At 38.8% G+C, this 17,101-nt stretch overlaps 1 long non-coding RNA gene across 1 annotated transcript in view; it reads right to left on the reverse strand.

Annotated features, from left to right (window-relative positions):
* Nucleotides 1–16,891, reverse strand: part of LOC113013863 (uncharacterized) — a 51,883-nt gene extending 34,992 nt beyond the window's left edge. The window contains exon 1 of the long non-coding RNA XR_003270880.2: nt 16,852–16,891. This is a non-coding gene — a long non-coding RNA (uncharacterized LOC113013863). The remainder of the gene's footprint in view (nt 1–16,851) is intronic.
* Between the last annotated feature and the right edge of the window lie 210 nt (nt 16,892–17,101).

The following is a 17,101-nucleotide window of genomic DNA, read 5'->3' on the forward strand; positions in this document are numbered from 1 at the left end:
ATACATCAAAGCTTTATCAGGACTGTTTGAAGTCCAGAAAGAAGCAAGGAGCACTGACCTGTGTGGTTTCTACCTACACAATCATGAGACTCTAAATAACTTTGAAAATAGACAAGAAAGTGCCATAAAAGAGTACTGGAACATCTATAAAGTTTTCTTATTTGTAGTCATTATGAACACACACACAAAAAGATTGATTTTCAATAAATACAGTAAATTCTACAACCTTTAGTTAATGAGCAACTAAATCTTATAGGGAGACTGATGCATATTACTACTGAATGTGTTAATGTTTCATGTCCTCCAGCGTGGTGTTGCTTCCAGTGACAGCATAAATAATGAGATCTCACAGGCACTTACAGCCTCGACACATCCTTTTTTTCTTCTCATCCATGTCATACATTCATGGTGTAGACATAAAGTGGTGGTTGTGGTACTTCAACATCTTAGCTAGTTACAGAAGAGGAAGTATAACCACCTTTTCAAACAGCTCAGCAAATATCACACAAACTATTCCAGTGTATTTTGTTACAAAATGTGTCTGTGAGATGAATATACAGTCGCTGGTTTTTCCTGGGAATGAAAATAGCATTAATGTGTGACCCTGATAAATAAATTTAAAAAAATGTAAGAATGAGATGACAGCAGAGGTAGATGGGATGTTATTTTTACATGTAAGGATTGCTCAGCAAATGGAATTTTATAGACTGGAAATTTAAACTGTACATGCAGTACACATACACATCTATACTATCTATGTCTTAATGCATGCACAGCAGTCCAGGTAAGGAAATTCCAAAAAGCTTACACTGTTCACTCATGAAATTGAGCTCACAGCCTATTGTTAGTCAGTGATACTTGTTTCATTCATTATTCAACTGTGCCGTTTATAAAACTGGGGAAACCTGCAGTCAGCTGAGACTAAAGACGTCATTGGATGAAAAAGTTCACTGAAAAAAACTTGCATTGAAAATGCTGCATCCAAATGAACAGAATATACTTCTTGGGATTTATACAAGATGTTTTGCTGAATTATGTTTTTGTGGAATAAACTGGAGTATACTAACTTTGTGCTATGTAAAGGATTACTTTGCAGTGTTGCGACGGTTTAAAGTTTATAGTGATATACCATGCTGGACTGATCACATCTATGGTTCATTACATCAAGGATGGCAAGCATCAACTTATATTTTAGGGGTTGATGCCAAGTTTCTTCCATTGAATTCTACTTTTAATTCTTTCTTTAGTGTCTAGGAGTTGGAAATCAGCCACAGACCTCATGTAATATCTGCTTGTATCCTGCTGAATTTGAGTGGCTAAATCAACAAAGAGCAGTGAATATCGCCACATCGATATCTCTTCAAACTACTAACCCCCTCTTAGAGTTCCACCATTCACTACTATTTAGTGAGGGATGATGAATAAAACGTATTTGTAATGGATCTAGAAAGGAAAGAAATGAAAAACAAGCATCCAATCATTTATCCCCAAAAGTGGAATAATGTTTGTGGTTGTGCAAATGCTTAAAAGATGAAAGATAACACATTAAGATAGATCATTAGCTTTATCTAAAAGTACTCCCACTGTTTTTCAGAAACATTGACCAGAAATGTCTTGTGATTAGGACAATAAACAAGCTGTATAATTTAGATCGCAATGAGAACAATTCATACCAGTGCAGGGAACCTTAATGTTTAGTACTTTAAAAGGCAGGGGGCTCAAATGCATTTTAAAGTTATTGAAGAGTTGCTGTGCTGGGATCCATGAGAGTAGAAAACCTAGAACTTTTTCTTCCAGACTCAGTGATAAAATTCAGAATTGAAGTCCCTAAAGTTAGTGGAAAATGTAACTACAGGGAGTGCGGAATTATTAGGCAAATGAGTATTTTGTCCACATCATCCTCTTCATGCATGTTGTCTTACTCCAAGCTGTATAGGCTCGAAAGCCTACTACCAATTAAGCATATTATAGGTTATGTGCATCTCTGTAATGAGAAGGGGTGTGGTCTAATGACATCAACACCCTATATCAGGTGTGCATAATTATTAGGCAACTTCCTTTCCTTTGGCAAAATGGGTCAAAAGGAGGACTTGACAGGCTCAGAAAAGTCAAAAATAGTGAGATATCTTGCAGAGGGATGCAGCAGTCTCAAAATTGCAAAGCTTCTGAAGCGTGATCATCGAACAATCAAGCGTTTCATTCAAAATAGTCAACAGGGTCGCAAGAAGCGTGTGGAAAAACCAAGGCGCAAAATAACTGCCCATGAACTGAGAAAAGTCAAGCGTGCAGCTGCCAAGATGCCACTTGCCACCAGTTTGGCCATATTTCAGAGCTGCAACATCACTGGAGTGCCCAAAAGCACAAGGTGTGCAATACTCAGAGACATGGCCAAGGTAAGAAAGGCTGAAAGACGACCACCACTGAACAAGACACACAAGCTGAAACGTCAAGACTGGGCCAAGAAATATCTCAAGACTGATTTTTCTAAGGTTTTATGGACTGATGAAATGAGAGTGAGTCTTGATGGGCCAGATGGATGGGCCCGTGGCTGGATTGGTAAAGGGCAGAGAGCTCCAGTCCGACTCAGACGCCAGCAAGGTGGAGGTGGCGTACTGGTTTGGGCTGGTATCATCAAAGATGAGCTTGTGGGGCCTTTTCGGGTTGAGGATGGAGTCAAGCTCAACTCCCAGTCCTACTGCCAGTTTCTGGAAGACACCTTCTTCAAGCAGTGGTACAGGAAGAAGTCTGCATCCTTCAAGAAAAACATGATTTTCATGCAGGACAATGCTCCATCACACGCGCCCAAGTACTCCACAGCATGGCTGGCAAGAAAGGGTATAAAAGAAGAAAAACTAATGACATGGCCACCTTGTTCACCTGATCTGAACCCCATTGAGAACCTGTGGTCCATCATCAAATGTGAGCTTTACAAGGAGGGAAAACAGTACACCTCTCTGAACAGTGTCTGGGTGTCATGATCTGCGGAGGCAGACCGTGCGGTGGTGTGTGTGGTGGACCCAGGTGCGAACACACGAGAGTAGACTGGAGTAAACTTAACTGAAAGTGAGCCTTTATTGTGGCTGGTGACAGGGAGTGCAGACAAGGCAGAAATGCAGTGACAAACTAAACTATGACTAAACTGGGAAAGTAAAACTAGGAAAAACTATGAAGACACAGGAAACCATAACTATGAATACTAAGACTGGCTGTGACAACATGGAGGGTGGGAACACAGACGACGCAACACAGACTACATGAAACACAGAGACTAAATACACATGAGGGATGATCAGGGGAAGTGGCCACACATGGGAGCACAGCTGACACACATGAACCTAACGACAGGACAGGAGAAGTGAAACTAAATACACTGACATTGAATACAGACTTTCAAAGTAAAACAGGAAACATGGAGATTAGACATGACATGAACTAAACATAACCACGCAGACATGACGCATGAACCAGGGAGATTTAGTACAGGGGGAGATGACATAAACAACTAAGGAACAAGACTAAACAGCAATCTAGAAATTAACTAGGTGAGCTAAACTAGGGCACAAATGAATACAAAAGATACATATAAGAACTCAAACACTGGGTCACAGACCCAGCCCATGACACTGGGAGGCTGTGGTTGCTGCTGCACGCAATGTTGATGGTGAACAGATCAAAACACTGACAGAATCCATGGATGGCAGGCTTTTGAGTGTCCTTGCAAAGAAAGGTGGCTATATTGGTCGCTGATTTGTTTTTGTTTTGTTTTTGAATGTCAGAAATGTATATTTGTGAATGTGGAGATGTTATATTGGTTTCACTGGTAAAAATAAGTAATTGAAATGGGTATATATTTGTTTTTTGTTAAGTTGCCTAATAATTATGCACAGTAATAGTTACCTGCACACACAGATATCCCCCTAAAATAGCTAAAACTAAAAACAAACTAAGAACTACTTCCAAAAACATTCAGCTTTGATATTAATGAGTTTTTTGGGTTCATTGAGAACATGGTTGTTGTTCAATAATAAAATTATTCCTCAAAAATACAACTTGCCTAATAATTTTGCACTCCCTGTATTTAACCTGATAAGGAATTTCTTTATTGTGTTAAAAAAAATACTCACAAAAAAGTAACGCAATTGTCCTATTTCTTTCAAGCGAAGAAAACATTCTTCCCCAGTGGATAGAGTGTCATCACTAGCAGAACAGTCTTGTCACTGATGCAGAGGGACACATGACCCCCACACCCGCATCTCAGACCAAGCTGATCCGACTGTACCAGATGGGAGTGACTTTGCCCCGCCCTTCTCTCTAGGCCTTGTCACACACAGCTGCTGGACAAAGCATCAGAAAGAGCGGGGGCAAGCCGGTGATCCCACAGGATAATCAGACATAGGGAGATAGGCCACCAGAGAGTGAAGTAAGACTCTGACCCCTACTGTTTATCTCCGTCACCCTTCTCTTCCTTGGTCCTTACTCCACGCTCTATAAATGATTTTAATTCTTAGGCACCAGAACTCTGCTGGGAGTGCTGAGGTGTCTGACATCCCTCAGGCTGTTCAAAGGTCGCTTGTGTAGCCTCCTACCCAGCAGCAAGGCTGTGAAAATAATATGTACAAACTTGGAGAAATTTTTATTCTGTTTCACTTTTTTGGTCTCATTTTCTCTCCAAGGTTCAGACTAGCACATGTAGAGTACTAGACAGTGGATAAGGTTGAACTCCTCCTAACTCTAAAGCGAGGGAGTTCATTTGAAGACTCAAGAGTCCTGTGCCCTGCAAGGCAGCAAAAGTAATTTCAGCTCCGAGCTTAATAACATTTCGGCTCCTCAAAGTCATTTTTTATACACCCCCCAATTCTGATAAATATTAACAAATGAATGAGAGTTAATGCTTCAAATTAAGTGTCTGTGACCAGTCATCATTAATAAGTTCTATGAGGTTTCTATCTTGGAAGCTCATTACAGTATTGTTCATAATTTATTACTGTTGACTCCCTAATGGCTTCTTAAAGGACTATTACACAAGCAGTTTCTTTTTCTATAATAGCCACAAGTCAATCCACTTAAGAGGCTAGAGTGCCAAGAAAATTTTTAGAAATCCATTCAAGACTCGGTACTATAGAAAAAAAATAAAACAATAAATTATTTTAAAAATTACAGTAATTGAAGTAGACACTATATGCAGCCAGCAAAGAAGAGAAAAGGAAAAATAGGCAGGGAAAGAACACAGAGATTGCTCGTATATCTTGAAAATTAATAGAATTTAGAGATGCCTTGATAAAGCTCATTTTACTTAATATGAGATGGGTTTTTTTTAAAGTAGTACTTTTAAATGAATTGTAAATCCTTAGTGCTGTATTCTGCCCTTCCATAGCCAAGTGGTGTACATGTTTGTCCAGTGAGCAAAAGAGCCCTGGTTTGATCCCAGGAAGAGATTCAGATTTCTTGAAGGCTGCATCAGGTCAGGAAGGGCACCTGGTGTAAAAATGTGCCAAGTCAGACAAGGGCACAGCCAAGGTAGCTTGGACTACTCTGAGTACTGTATAATATCACCAGAAGCACAATGTTTGCCATTTCTGCTGATAGCAATTTAAAAGTTTTTTCTACAAACTAGTACGTCTGGACAGCACAAGTATAATTTATGTCTAAGTGTATTTGAAGAAAAAAGCTGAAAAAGCTTAACAATCCACCAATCAAAACCTGAATTGCAGGTTGGTTCTGAAAACTAACGTCACTCAAATCAGATTGTGATTTAAATATATATTTTTCTATGAACCTGCAGTCTTGTTTTCAAACAGACAGATCATCCTGGATGTTTCAAAGTAGGATTATAAAGACATGCTGCAGAGAAAATCCAGTCTGTCCTGCTTTAGCCTTTGTCTGTCAACCTAGGAGAACTAGATCAAGTAGGGATGCGAAGGTGAACGTTTGCCCTTGCCTTCCCCATCAGGGAAAGAGAACGCCTTAGATAATGAGAGGGGATAAATGGCTTAGTGGAGCCAACTCCAAACTGAACAAATGACTGTTCAGTTTGTTTGCAGAGAGCTTTTTACATAATAAAGCACAGAGAGGAGCTCTATGCTCCTTTTGTGAAATAGATAGCATTTAAATGATATCATTCATCTGGGGATATCTTTTCAGAATACCCTCAAACTTTATTGAATATTTTTATTTTTATTTTGTTTAATTCTATTCATTATGAAACAGTACATCTCCACATGCTAATTTTCATGTTTTTCATATGAGTGACGTCCAGTGTTGGGGAGTAACGGAATACATGTACCGCCGTTACCTGTTTAAAATACAAAATATGAGTAACTGTATTCCGTTACAGTTACCGTTTAAAAAGGTGATATTCAGAATACAGTTACTTTGCTGAAATAAAGGGATTACACGGCGGTATTCTCCTGTTTCATATGTTCGGCTACACCCTCTCTATTTTTGGTTTCCACACCCCAAACAAAACACGTATTAAGAGGCTCTAATGCCTGTGTCTCAATCTCGCGGCCTATGTCACCCCTACTTGTGACCCGCATAACGACATGAAGAAATATTAAAAAAATTATTCACAAAAATGATTTAATATGAAGGCAATAGGCAGAGTTTTACAGGCATAGCCCTAAAGAATGTAGCCCCATGGGCGGTGTAGTCCGTGCTGCAGGGAGAATGGACTGCCATACTTGTTATGTGTTTGTGAGCGCCAGGGAGGGAAAAAAAGGATAGTTGAAAAGTACAAGTTGTCACCGACCAGAAACGGGAGATGGAAGCATGCAAACATAATAATAACCACTGCAGCCAAAAAGAGTGCCTGAAGTAAGCTATTAAGACTCGCCTGTACACTTTTTTCGTCGGTATTGGTATGGCGAGTAACCTTCAGTAAAAGTAATAATTCACACAGCAATAGAACATTCATGTAGTTGTAAAAAGTATGATAATATAATAGGTAATCCAAAGTATTCAGACTACGTAACGGAATACGTTACAAAATACATTTTGGGGTAATCTGTAATGGAATACATTTTAAAAGTAACCTTACCAACACTGGTGACGCCATCACGATCAGTAGCCATAAAAGCAGTGTGCAGCCATATTACTGGCTTTGTGAGACAGTACTTCTTAGTGCTTTTAGCTAGTTGCCCTATTTGAAATGGCAATGCTCATGCTGGTATTTAGCAAAGACATTTTTATTGTTGCAGCTGTAGAATTAGGATTTTTTTTTTGCCAAATTAAATTCAAAGTCGGATGGTGAATATTTTTGTGGCATGGGTTTGATTATTGACAATTCACATATTCAACAACCCTCAATCAGTCATTTCCATGGATCTCTGTAATGATCACCGGGAGGCAGAAAGAAAAATGTTTGGGCAGAAATAAAAATTGCTGCAGTCAGCATCCATGAAATCCCATAACATATTAGAGACAGCCAATATAGATTACATGTGGCTAAGAGAATTTTCATTTTCACGTGTTTGTCAAAGAACTCCCCCACAGACACAGCGTTGCTGGGTTTCAGAATCTCTTTACATTATCTGGCTCTTGTTATTTATAATTAACAAGGTTTGCCTGTCCCTTTCCACAAGAAACACTAACTGTAAGGTAAACAATGATGTGAGTGGAGGCAACAGTCTTCATAGGTTGCAAGAGATTTCAGGCACAGCTACCTCAGATTCTGACAACATAACTGATGAGCAGCAACCCAGTGCACTCAGACTAGTTTGTCATAAGTGACATCTTCATTTTGCCATCAGTTCCTTAAAGAATAATGTGCTGTCCTTAACTAAGACATTTGAGGCATTGCTCAAGCATGCCAGCTCAGAGCAGACTCCACTGCTTACTCTATCCTGTAAGCTTCGGGCCTGAATTAGAAAATGACTCCACATGGGCTTCTCAGGGGAGAAGCAGATACTCAGGTCTGTCCTTGTTTAGAGACTTCCCATCCGCATAATGACTTTAGATTATTATTTTCATCTTTTTCACAGCCAGAGAAGGGACTGTGATTGAATCCAAATCAGCCTGTCAGATGGCTAAGCTAGAAAAGCCAATTGTATTTTAGCATCACACAGAGGAGAGCTGCATTCACTTACCAGGCAAATCAGAACCTTCAGGAGATTATAAATTGGAGAGAGCAATTGAGTCTGTAGCAGGATTTCCATTCCAGTTTAATTAGATCTCTAGCCTCTGATTGACTTTCTAATTTTTCAATTAACAATCAACATTAGGTTTTTTTTTTCTCCAGGACCACATTGCTTGCATTGTTTGCTAATCTGCTGAAATGAGAAAGGATACAGCCATAGCTGCAATGAGTAAAACAGGAAAACATCTGATAATCTTTCAGTGTCTTTAGGGTAATTATCAGTCACTCTGACAGAATGACATGATTTATTAAATATATATTTTGGAGAGTCATGTGGGCCATGCACCACTAGCCAGCCATACATCAGTCATGAGCTCTTTTCGGCCGCCTGAATGCATTGCTTATTGTGGTGTAAACACTGTCTCTCAATTAGCATCTCAGAAGTCATTAACACATGTTAATTAACTCATGACTATGGAACAGAAAGATTTTGATCATTAGTTTTCTGAAACTATAAATATGGGCAATTCTAAAGCATCTGTTGAAGACCCATTAAATTTCATCTTCGAACAACTCCAGTAAGAATCTGTTGGAAATTCTGACACAAAGACAAATTGATCTACTGAGATAAAGTTCGACCTCAGCTGTACAAAAGCCTCCACCTGGGCCAGAAGAGCCTCCTCCAGTTGAGTCAGCTGGAGCAGGGCACCTCCTATGGGACTGGAGGGCCAATTACACCACATAATAATTCATTGCAAGCCGGTAATGAAGTCCCCATCCTCATCAGATCCAATTAGAAAGAATGGATATTTGAAAGGGGAACAAAATGAAGAGGGAGGGGAAGAGAAACAGAGGAAATGGAAGTGGATAAAGAGTGCAAAGATATTTAGGATGACTGTGGAGAGAATTCCTCATCCCTGTCTCAGGATGCTCACATGAGTTTCCTATTAAAAAGACTGTAATTGATGTTTTCTTGAAACATGAACTTCTACTTCAAATTGCTTTGAGTTTGTGACAAAAAATATAGCACGTTAATTACATGAAATACATGTCATCTGTCCAAATGCCACCAAAAAGGAAAAAAATAGAAAGACAGAAAAGAAAGAAACACTGTTTAAGCTAAACCAAAAGTATTTCTTATACTACTTATTAGCTGTGGGAAATGTTGCTGGTTCACAGGGTAATGAAGGCACTGTATAATATTTCTTCTGATGGGGTGTTGCCGTCTCTTTGTGGCAAGCCACCCACAGGGAGTAATACATGCTTAACAACCCCCCACAAAGCTGGTCGGATGGCACTGCGAGGGAAAGGAAGAATAATTCTAATTAGATTGCTGAGCACTTGGGGTGATTTCAGGGCTGTTGACAGAAAAGACTTTACTGTGCTACATTCAAGGACATACAAATGGATTATGATCTCAGTGTGGACAAAACCATGCTAATACAGGGCAGAAGTGGAGCTGGGATGTATGAGTTAAAAGGAGGGAAGAAGATAAATCCCTCATTAGTCTGTTTGCATTTTGCTGGCCTGTGTTTGGTGAAGGTTTCAGCCCCACAGGGATTGAGGCGTTGAGGAGCAGACACAGGTGGTGTGATATCCCCAGGGAGCAGCAAATTCTGAAATAGCCCAATTTAAATATTTTGGCTATAATAGTTATGCCAATAATCATCCCGAAGTCACTAGGTCAGTCTAATCAACCCTTGGGGATAATATGCCTGTGCTCACAAGAAGCTAAAGGCAGTTTTCTCCACACAGATAATGTGCAGAGGCTTTCACATCATTTCGAGATAAGATAAGTTACCTTCATGTATTAAGTTAATAACTAGGAGGAACAGAACAAGGTCTATCTGATGTAAGCTTGGCCCCTGACGACACAAACTTTTTCTAAAACTTAGTTTGACTTCTTTCAGCTTCAGCCAAGTTATTAGTGCATCTCATTTTTCGTATTCTATTTTTTTCTTTGTCCTCCATTCTCCGCTTGACCTGGAAATCAATCTAGACCACCATCATTGAGGACATCCAAGTTTTCTTAATGCTATTCAGAGGAATAAGTAAAGGATGCAAGCAAGGTGTCTGTGAAGGTTCTCAGTCATCCAGGTCATCGTAGTCAAAGGAGCTTGCAAAGAAAAGCAGACGGACTTCTTTAAGTTGCTTGAAGACGTTTCACCTCTCATCCGAGAAGCTTCTTCAGTTCTAAGGTCAAATGGTGGAGAGTCCCAGATATAAACCTAGTGGGAGTATCCCCCCACAGAGGTACAAAAGGACCCCCTGATGATCCTCTAATCGCCTGAGCCAAGGTGTGAAACTGGGCGTGGGTCCCAATCAGCCAGAGTTTCGGGTGAGCTCATTGTGAAACCTGGCCCCACCTTATCATGCGAATTCCTGAGGTCAGCTGGCCCAGGATGTGAGTGGGCGTTAAGGCGTCTGGGAAGGGATCTGCAAGCAAGGGTACTGTGACGACACTGGCGAAATTAAATACAAAGCAACTATTTTCTCCGAGAGTGAATCATAAACATGACTTGAATAAAAAATGTACTATTTTGTATCTAATGCATTGTATGTTGAACCTTAATCTTAAAAGAAAAATACGCATCATATTATTGATTACTTTAAGTCCTATTTTGTTATTTTACAGTGTTCCCAAGCAGCTTCCAATAGATTACCACACTTGGCCTAGGTTGGTTTGTTGTCAAGTAGTATATACAGAGGAAAACTGGATTTGCAAGTCGAAACAATATAAAACTTAGACCAGTTCATCAAATACTTTCTCAATTTCAACGACTTAGACTTCCTTCAGGGGCCAATTTAAGGCCTGCTTCATTTAGAAAGCGATATTGCACAGCATTATTCATATACAGTAATTATATTGGAGCACTATAACATGACAGTAATTTGGGGAGGAGTGATGGTGATGTGTCCCAGTCATATCATTCTCAACAAACATATTCCCAGTTGGTCTAGTTAGAAGCTGGAAAACTGCCTTGAAGTAGTTACCTCATTGCAAATAACAGTAATAAGGTGGTGGAGATAAATAACTGTAGTGGCACAAAGGGTTCTAACTGTAAACAAAGCTATATATTACAGTAATGTTTCTATGTGGGATTGCCACACAAGCAGTGGGAATGCCCAAGTTGAGGTTATTAAAGGGTGAATATTGATCCTCCACCATGGTCGGTAATCAATGAAAAATTATTTGCAGCATTTGGTTTACATACTGGGCATTATGTGTAATTTTTAATCTTTTGCAGATTATGGGTTAGATGTTTAATACATTCAATCATTTCTCCTTGAGCTCTCTGTTTAAATAAATTATTGCATCACGACTGCTGAAACATGTAGGGAATCTTTGCATAAATCTTACTCATTTCATCTATTTTTCATATGAGTTAATTGGTTGTTATGGATGTGATTTTTTTTAGGTGATGCCTTATAAAAGTATGACAGTAATCCTCTCTGTACTCTTGAGAATCCTGTGATTACTTTCCTGAATTCATGGTTTCAAGGAGTTTTACATTCACTATGACTTTAGTATTTACTACTATTACTTTTGTTTGTAATGTGTCTTGGGAAACTGTGGGGTCATAGGAAGTGCAACAAACGTAACTACCTCTGCAGTGTCCAACTACAGCAGCTTAACTCTTTTGTTGCCTATACGAACTGTTGATGTGCCAAACTGCAACTATCAAACACAAACACTTATGTATCTGTATATCTCTTCTTCTTTGATGACACTTCTGAATTAAATTTAAATGGAAATTATCACCCATTTAGCTATTGTTTTGAACTGAAATTATTTTTTTAAAGTAGAAAATAAGATTAATTCATGTATTTTCATGGAAGAACAACACAAATTAAGAATAATGAAGCATGGATTTGTTATGTAATAAGAAATGTAAAAACGAGAGAGCAAACTAGATCTTAAATCAGGTAACCGCGGTTTTGTTTATATTAACAATATGTGTTCTCTTTTTACAGGAAAAATTTGCCTTGTATAAATCAATCCTACAAAGACTAAAACCTGTGTTAATTTTAATGTGAAAGATTTTGTACATAATTAAGAATAAAAGTGGTGGCTGGAGTCTAAAACATAAGCAAAGCTCTTTGTGTGCTTGTTATGTAAGTGTAGGTAACAACACAGCAGCATGTTGATGGTTCCCCAACAGGAACGTAAAATCCTTCTTTTTTTTTTAATCCATGTTTAAACTGAAATAGACCCAGAAACAGTTTTGAGGTGCAATTAGGAGGTCAGGGGTCAGTTCAGGTAAGACTCAAGTAATGTGTGTGGGTAAGCAATAGTATGTGCATGTAAAGGAGGGCATGTGCACATCTGTGTTGGTGTGTGTGTGTGTGTGTTAGGAACATAGATAGGACTACAAAGGGGTGCAGAAAGTACAGGAATTCAATGGTACTCCAAAAGTCAGAAATGTGATGTCCACCTCACATTTACCAGCAACTGCTTCCTGAAGTTCCACACAGAAAGGTTATTAATGACACACCTACACACGCACACACGCACGCACGCACGCACACACACACACAGGTATAAAAGCACTGCTTGTATAAATATGAATATATGAAGTTAATGATTGTTAAAATAAAACAGAACATTTTAATCGATTTCTTGTTTGCTCCCAAATCTACAACATGACCATATACAGAAAAGCTAGACATGGTATGCAAAAGAAAAAAGAAATAAATACACTAACAAAATGTTTCATAATTGTCAGTTTCATCATTTCAAAATTCTCCAAAACAAAATTTTCTTTGATTGATTCATATTAAGTTGATTAGGGTCAGATTTAGTGTGAACCCATCCTTCAACTCTTTGGTTTGGTTTGTAACCAAATGTCGTAACACAGAAACCAACCAAGCCGTGGCGATTAAAGTCAACAAGAGCCACCCTGAAATTCTGCAACAGCCAAACTGGAAATTTTCATCCTGGAGCAGCTGCGAAGTTTGGATCCAGATACCTGCAACATTGGTAAATGGAACGGCTTTTTCCTCGACGGGAAAAAATAGAAAAGAGCAAAAAATAGAACAATAGAATAGATGAATGATTGAGGTCAATCCATCAATCGATGCCCACATGGATATAAAACAGAAAACATTATATTCAAATATATTTGGACACCTTGTCAATGGATTAGATTGGAATTATTTTAATGTTCTATGTTTGATCAGTTGTCATGACCTCTGGAATTAAAAATTTACAATTAACGTTATTCTAAATTAATTCAGGAATATATGTATTTGGTTAATTAGCAACCATGGCTAATTGTCTATTTGGTACAATTTTAGCAAGTACTTGGAAAGAGAGCTTTTCATCTACTGTATATCTGGCATTTTGAACAGGTATGTTCTAAATATTATTTGTTAAATATCCTAAATCCTAAATGATGTGGGGTGATTAGCTAACTCTGATATACACACAAATCATACAGGAAGTGTGGCAGTGTGCTTAATTGAAATCAGACCTAGTTTTATTCTTGAGATCATTTTCCTTCAGGTATACACGAAGGTCAACCGCTTCTCCAGCATCATTGCTCTAGTTCAATAACCAAATCTGCATGAGAGAATCTGTATCATCAGAGCATCCTTTTAATTACTAAAGATCAGCTAAATTGAACAAGTGACACATTGCAAGTAAAATATTTACAGCATGGCCATGTTTGCCAGTTCAACACTTCAGGTCCAACACTTGATGTTTCCAGAGACTGTAAAAAAGACCGGAGGTGACAACAAACCCAACAATGACCTGAGTAGTAAAAGGTTAGAGAGGGATGCTGCTGTTTCTGCCAGCTCTGAATAGATCACACCTCGCTCTTAGCCATCTGACCTTTGAAATACTCAGGGAAGTTTCAGTCATGCGATGAGGATGCCTACATCTATTTTATGATCTACCAAAATATTTCTACTGGGTGTCCTGTTGAAGCTCTCATCAAGGTGTGCCTCTAATTTGAATGCTTAACAGGAAACATCTGCCTGGAGTCAGGAAGATTCATCTCGCTGTCATTTTCTATCTCGCACAGCATCCAGTCCTCCCTTCATCCTCTCAAAGTAGGAGGGAGGTGGAGAAAAAAAATTAAAAAACAACAAATATTAATGAGGTGTTACACTGAGAAATAACGATGTGTGCACTCCCTGATAGCATCTGTACTTCCTTAATGGCTTGCGCAATTATGTGGGCTTCCATTAATATCAAGGCTGGAACTGTCACCACTAAGGGCTTCACTTCAATCACTGCTGTGCCTCTACTGCTTGCCTCTGTAAGTACACAGGAAAGAAGTATATGTGAAATATAGCTGCTGTGCCTGGCTATTAAGTCGTTTAAATAGCTGCTGGGGGACATGGCCAGCAGTGGTACCAACAGATATTCATAATAAAAAAATGAATTAAATATACTGTAATGTTCTGAAACATCTTGGGGCCCATCTATTATTGGATCTGGTGAGTTCTGCACAGCAAAAAACAAGACATACAAAATTCAGGCAGTAATGAGGACCTATGGGAGCATGCAGCTTTAGATTTTAGATAGTATGAGTGCATTTATTACCTAAAGCTCTTTTTGAAATAAAAAAATCAAGGGAAGAGAGACAGATGTAGATATCTTTTATCTTTTATGACAACTAAGTGGCATCACTCTAAAGGTAAACAGTTTATAAAAACAAACTTAAAGCACTAGAGGCCACATGTCACAGAGTGATCGGGACTTTTTTCTGTACATGTTAATTCAAACAACATGATGGTGGCTTGTGCAGTTACATATAATCAGGCTAATAATACTGTTTCCTTTTACTCAGTTTACTCCAGTTTTCACTGCCTTAAGGCATTCTAAAGCTACACTGTTTTTTATCACCTGTGTTAAGCACATTGAGTTTACACATAATGAAATGTGCCAAATAAATGAAATTGCCATTGCTGTTGGGTTACTGACTCAAGCAGCCTTTACATGGAGCAACTTGCTAAAACGTTTTCAAATAAACAAGGTCCTTATAAGTTAATTTCCATAAATACAAACAAACAGACAAATAAATAAGCAGTATTTGCAAAAAGGAGGATAAATCAAATAAATGGGCTGGAAGAGTCTGTTGACATATTCATGTGTAGCCCCCAGGAGCAGCTGTTGTACTATCAAGCAGGTTTGGGGCTTTTACTCAGCTGGCACCAACAAAAAAGCCAACCCTTCATCATTCAGGGAGTCAAATACTGCCATTCTGTTAAAGCTGCTTTAGATGCTGAACGCTGTCCTTTGGCATCTGTGCCACTCCTGGTTGAAAGAGCCCCAACATCCACATAGGGAGGCGGGGTGTTTCAATTACTGTTAGGTTTTGCTTCCCTTTGCCTGGTTGACCCCATGAGGGCTAAGTCATCAACAGTATTTTTTGTTTGTCTTTTTTAGAATTTATTCTTCCAAGTACTGTTATGGAGTAGACAAAAAGTATAATTGATGGATTTCAAAAGTCATGTTTTGTTTTTCTCTTTGGCTACATCACTGGGGTCATCACAGATTATGACTGGGACCTGCTTGGTTAGGTTTGCTAAAAGAGTTAGAATACTTTAAAAAAAAAAAGTGGTTTTTGGCACAATTTCACCTACTTCCATGGTCCATGCAGTAGGGCTGGGCCATATCATACCCTTCACAGTAATACCGGTATAATGTCGGGCAACGATAAGAAAATTAAATATTGCGATAGAATATGGGTAAAACACGCATGCGCAGTACCTTTGTTTTCATACGTACGTGGCGCAAAAATGAGAAGGGCGAAAGCGGATCGTTGAATGAAATGGATGAACCAGAATTGGTTTGTAAAAATGCTGCAACTTTAGTGGTGTGGAAAATACGGCACACTTAAAATAAATCCTTTGATTTTTCTGAAAATCGACAGTGCCGCTTATAATCCCGTGTGCCTTATGTAGGAATTCTGGTTGTTTTAACTGACCTTGAAACAATTTTATGTGGTACACGGCGCTCGAAAATCTGTCAAATGTTTTAGTACAACTTTGCTAAGCTGGCTTTCATCATTATATTATTAAAAATAGGATAGGATAGATTTAGAGTAGAAAAATTACAAAACAACCAATCATATATATCCACATACACATCTACCAGTGAGGCACCAACAATGAGCAGGGCTGATCATGTTATATAGAGTCATTCATTGTCTCTGGTAAGAAGTGTCCACCTGCTTTGAGCAGGAGCTGAAACAGCCGTAAGTTCAGGAAGTGCAATTAAGGCTGTTCTCCCCCACCAAATGTCAAACAAATCTATTTAAGATTTACTTCCAAAGTAATATAAACGATTTGAATAAATGAGTTTAGTTCACTTCACTTTTATCTAAATAGCGCCAAATCACAACAACAGTTGCCTTATGATGCTGTATATTGTAAGGCCAAGACCCAAAATAATACAAAGGAAACAGAAAAAACTCCAACAATCACATGGCCCCCCAGTGAGCAAGCGCACTGGCAACAGTGAGAAGGAAAAACTCCCTTTTAATGGGAAGAAGCCTCCAGCAGAACCAGGCTCAGGGAGGGGCGGTGTGATGGCAAGCCACACAGAGTAAGCGCCACACCTCACCATTAGTTGCTTCACTTTAGTTTGCTTTGCAGTCAACTTTAAATATATCTGACTTATTGTCCAATATTATTTCTTTATTAAATTTATTTATTTTTTCATCACACCTTCCAATGTTTATATGGCGTGCACACATATTAACACTACAAGGTTAAAGTTCTGTTTTATGTTATATTAATCAATCTTTCTTTGCTTGAGTTACCTGGGGTTTGGCTTCTCCTTCCTGGTTGGCAAAAGGTGTGGCAAAGGGCTGGGGGAGCTGTAGTACTGCTGACAGCCTCATTGGATGAAACCACATGCTTCGTTGCCTGGGGGGTGTTTCAAGTTTCTTTAATTGTTTTGTAGTAGTTGGTTATATGGCAGCCATGCTTTCCCCTTTGTGTGACATTTGGTTTAGCTAAGCCAGTATTTAAGTTCCCTCGTGTGTCATTTCAGCAGGTTAGTTTGTCTTA

The sequence above is a fragment of the Astatotilapia calliptera genome, chromosome 20, assembly GCF_964374335.1.
Source record: "Astatotilapia calliptera chromosome 20, fAstCal68.1, whole genome shotgun sequence".
Lineage (NCBI taxonomy): Eukaryota > Metazoa > Chordata > Actinopteri > Cichliformes > Cichlidae > Astatotilapia > Astatotilapia calliptera.